The following is a 4,418-nucleotide window of genomic DNA, read 5'->3' as shown; positions in this document are numbered from 1 at the left end:
CTTCTTCTTCTTCCTCCTCCCCTACTTCTTTACTCTTTGCCGCTGATGCCATTAAAAACTTCCAAAACCCTGCGATCGAAGTATATTATTATTATTATTATTATTATTATTATTATTATTATTATTATTATTATTATCATTATTATTATCATCATTATTATTATTATTATTATTATTATTATTATTATTATTATTATTATTATTGTGTTCCCGACACGAGCAAGTAATTCTTAAGAACGTTCCAATATTTCTCTCTTCCCGAGGCGCGCCCCAGAAACCGTAAACACAAAAGACTTCGAAAAAACTTCCCTCCTCCTTTATTTCTTACTTATTTTTATTTACTTTTTGAGGAAGAAGAAAAATAATAGGGAAAAAAAGTCTAGGGAGAAAAGGTTGATGTTTTCATTATCTTATTTTCTTTTCCTTTTTTTATATTTATCTTTTTACTTAATTTTGCACATATTCATTTACTTGTCTGTCTGCCTGTGTATCTATCTATCTATCTATTTATCTATCTATCTATTTCTTTCAGTCAATAGATTTAGTAGTATTTTATTAGTGCCCAAAGTTACATTGTGAACCCGTAAGAGAGAGAGAGAGAGAGAGAGAGAGAGAGAGAGAGAGAGAGAGAGAGAGAGAGAGAGAGAGAGAGAGAGACAATAGGAGAAGAAAGAAAAAGAAGAAAAAAGAGAGAGAGACAATGTAGGAGAGAGAAAGTCAGAAGAAAAAAAAGAGCAATGGAAGGAAGGAAGGAAGGAGAAATAGAGGAAGGAAGGAAGAAGGAAGGAAGACAGAAAAACGAGTGATCGAGTGTAAGAAAAGAAAGAGAGATAGAGAGATAGAGAAAGAGAGAAAGAGAGCGACCTTTTAAAATGACACTGCCACCATCACAATCACCACCATCACCACCACCACCGCCACCACCACGACCTTCATCACCACCACCACTACCACCACCATCACTGCAGCACGCCACCACCTGAAGATAACTACTACTACTACTACTACTACTACTACTATTATTGAATGTGACTCGTAATTTGAAATCGAAATACCACCACCACCACTACCACCACTACTACCACCACTACTACTACTACTACTACTACTACTACTACTACTACTACTACTACTACTACTACTACTACTGCTACAAAGGAAGAAAGTTAACCAGGATAAAAAAAGACGAAAGGAAATATTGCTTAAAGAAATATTGGTCGTTATCTTTACAAACAAACTTAGAGACTCGACCGCCTTCTGGAGTTTGTTTTCTTGTATTATAGAAAGGAAAACAAAGACGAAGAGAGCGAGAGGAGAAGGATCTACATACGTTTAAAAGGAGAAAGAAGGAAGAAGGAGAAGAGAGGAGAGAAGGTCAGTTAAGTAAGTAGAAAGGAAGGAGAAAAAAGAAGGAAAGAGGGGAGAGAAGGTCAGTTAAGTAAGTAGAAAGGAAGGAGAAAAAGAAGAAGAAGGGAAAAGCAAGGCAGTTAATAAGAGGGAAGAAAGGAGAAAGAAGAAGAAGGAGAAAAGATAAAAGAAGGAGATATAGTAAGAAGAAAGAAGAAGAAGAAGGAGAAGGGAGAAGAGAAAGCCATTAAGAAGAAAGGAAGGAGAAAGAAGAAAAGAGGAGAGTAAAACAGTTAATAAGAAGAGAAGAAGGATTAAAAAAAGAAGAGAAATCGTAGTAGTTAAAGGAAACAGTTGGAAAGAAGAGAAAAGAAGAAGGGAAGAAGAGAAAGAGGGGTAAAGAAAACAGTTGAAAAAGAAAAAAAAAGAGAAAGGGGAAGAGAAAGAAGAGTTAGGAGGACGTATTGAAGAGGAGTCGTAAAAAAAAAACAGTTGGAAAAAAGGAGAAAGGAAGAGAAAAGTAAGATTGTTTTTATTGTTTTAAGGAGAGGACGTCAGGGAAAAGATTGGTGTCCTGACGCGAGAGGGAAAAAAGTTAAAGAAAGGAAGAAAAGTTAAGGAAAAGACTGTAGAGGAAAAGAAAGTTTGCAGAAGAAGAAAAAAAACAGACGAATATTGAAGGCAAAGTTTGATGTTTTGAAGAAAGAAAATAGAAAAAGAAAAGTTACCAATAAGCATAAAAGGAAAAAGGTTAGAGAGAGAAAAGAAGATAATATAGAAAATGGGAAAATAGAACGTTAAGAAAGAAACAGAGAAAGAAAAGGAAAAGGAATTAGAAAGAACTTAAGAAAATTTGAAAGGAAAAAAACGAAGAAAATAAAAGAAGAAAAAAATGTTCTGAAGAAAGGTAGAAAAGGGAATAAAGAGAAAAAACACGAGATAAAGACGAAATAAAGAAAAAGAAGCGAAGGGAGGAAATAGAAGGAAAAGAAAGAAAGAAAAGAAGAAAACAAAAACAAAGAAACGAAAAGACTTGAAAAAGGGAGACAATAAGGAAAACAAATAAGGAAAAAAAGGAAAATAAATAAAAAAGAAAAGGAGAGAAAGAAAAAAATGGAAAACAGGAAAATAAATTAGGAAAAAAGAGGAAAACAAATAAAAAAGAAAAGAAAAAGAGTAAATTGGAAAAGAGAAAAATACAGGTGTAAAGGAAAACAACAAAGAAAATATCACTAAAAAAAGGAAAAGAAAAGAGGAGAGAGAGAGAGAAGAAAGGTAGAACGAGACAGAGAAAAGGAAAGAAAAATAGAAATATCTGAAAAAAGACAAAGAAGAAAAAGAAGAAAAAGAGGAAAAAGAAGGAAAGATAAAAAAAGCTTCAGTGGTCGGTGGCTCGGTACACTTAGTCTCCTCCTCCTCCTCCTCCTCCTCCTCCTCCTCCTGCGGTCATCGTCGTCAGCTCTTCTCTCAGGTAGGTTGATTGCCTCAGGTGCTGTCTTCCTCCTCCTCCTCCTCCTCCTCCTCCTCCTCCTCCTCCTCCTCGTCCTGGTCCTTCTCTTTCGTCCTGTGTAGCTACTTCTCCGTCGGCCACTCTTTGTTCTCTCTCTCTCTCTCTCTCTCTCTCTCTCTCTCGTCTATATATTTTCTTCCTTCCTTTTTTTCTTCTCCGTTTTTTCTTTTTTATTCTTTTCTTCCTTCCTTTTCCTTTTGATAATTTTTTTTCCTTTTTCCTTTTTCATCCTGTCTTCTTTTTTTTCTTGTTCTTGTTCTTGTTCTTCTTGTTCTTGTTCTTCTTCATCTTCTTGTTCTTGTTCTTCTTCTTTTTCATCTTGTTCTTGTTCCTGTTCTTCTTGTTCTCCTTCTTGTTCTTCTTGTTCTTGTTCTTCTTCTTGTTCCTCTTCTTCTCTTCTTCGTTTCATTATCTCCCTTAATCTTCGTGTTAGATTTCACTGTCCTCTGTTCTCCTCCTCCTCCTCCTCCTTCTCCTCCTCCTTTAACCTGCTGTATCCAGTGATTAAGAACATAATTACCAAACTTGGAATTGGAGGAAGATTCTGAAAGGTGAGAATCTGCATGAGGAGAAGGAGGAGGAGGAGGAAGAGGAAGAGAAAGAGAAAGAGGAGGAGGAGGAGGAGGAGGAGGAGGAGGTATGTAAGTCGTAAGGAGGAGAAAGAGAGAGAGAGAGAGAGAGAGAGAGAGAGAGAGAGAGAGAGAGAGAGAGAGAGAGACAGAATGGAAAAGAAAAACTAGAAAGAACAATAAAGAAAGTAATAGTAATAATGATAATAATAATAATAATAATAATAATAATAATAATAACAATAATAATAATGATAATAATGATAATAATAATAATAATAATAAAGAAAATGGAAAAAGTTTAAAAAAGTCGTATTCATTCTTTCTCATTTTTTTAAATATTTTGCTATCCTCCTCCTCCTCTTCCTCCTCCTCCGCCTCCTCCTTTCTTTCTCTGCATCGTTTTCTGCACACACACACACACACACACACACACACACACACACACACACACACACACACACCCACACACACACACACACACACACACATTCTCTATGCAGGTCTTCGAAGGCGTGGTAATAGACGCTGCAAGGCTGGATTGTTAACTGAGGAGGAGGAGGCGGAGGAGGAGGAGGAGGGAGGGAGGGAGGGAGAAGATGGTGCGAAGGGAAAGGGAGAATGTAATGGAGGAGCGTGTAAGAGGTGTGGAGGAGGAGGAGAAGGAGGAGGAGGAAGAGGAGGAGGAGGCAGAGGAGGTGGAGGCGGAGGAAGGGAAACAAGAATAGGTGATGATTGGCGAGAGGAAGAACGAAGTGCAGGAGGCGCTGAGAATATAGAGAAGGAGGAGGAGGAGGAGGAGGAGGAGTAGGAGGAGGAGAAGGAGGAGGAGGAAGAGGAGGAGGAGGAGGAGAGGAATGTAAGGATGAAGGGACGGGTGATGAAGTCAGGATTTGAGGTGAGGAAAAGAAGAGGAAGAGAAGGAGGAAAAAAGTTAGAAAAGGAGGAAAAGGAATGGACTAACTGGAGGAAGATTAACAGAGGAGGAGGAG

The 4,418-nt window shown here is 37.5% G+C and overlaps 1 protein-coding gene across 1 annotated transcript in view; it reads left to right on the top strand.

Annotated features, from left to right (window-relative positions):
- The first annotated feature begins 824 nt into the window (after positions 1 to 824).
- Positions 825 to 4,418, top strand: part of LOC127005418 (glycine receptor subunit alpha-4-like) — a 148,081-nt gene continuing 144,487 nt past the window's right edge. The window contains exon 1 of the mRNA XM_050874240.1: positions 825 to 2,818. The gene's annotated coding sequence lies outside the window, so the exon portion shown is untranslated. The remainder of the gene's footprint in view (positions 2,819 to 4,418) is intronic.

Source organism: Eriocheir sinensis, chromosome 30, assembly GCF_024679095.1.
Source record: "Eriocheir sinensis breed Jianghai 21 chromosome 30, ASM2467909v1, whole genome shotgun sequence".
In the NCBI taxonomy this organism is placed as follows: Eukaryota; Metazoa; Arthropoda; class Malacostraca; order Decapoda; family Varunidae; genus Eriocheir; species Eriocheir sinensis.
Note: the sequence above shows the minus strand (reverse complement) of the source record. Positions and strands in the feature narration are given on the sequence as shown.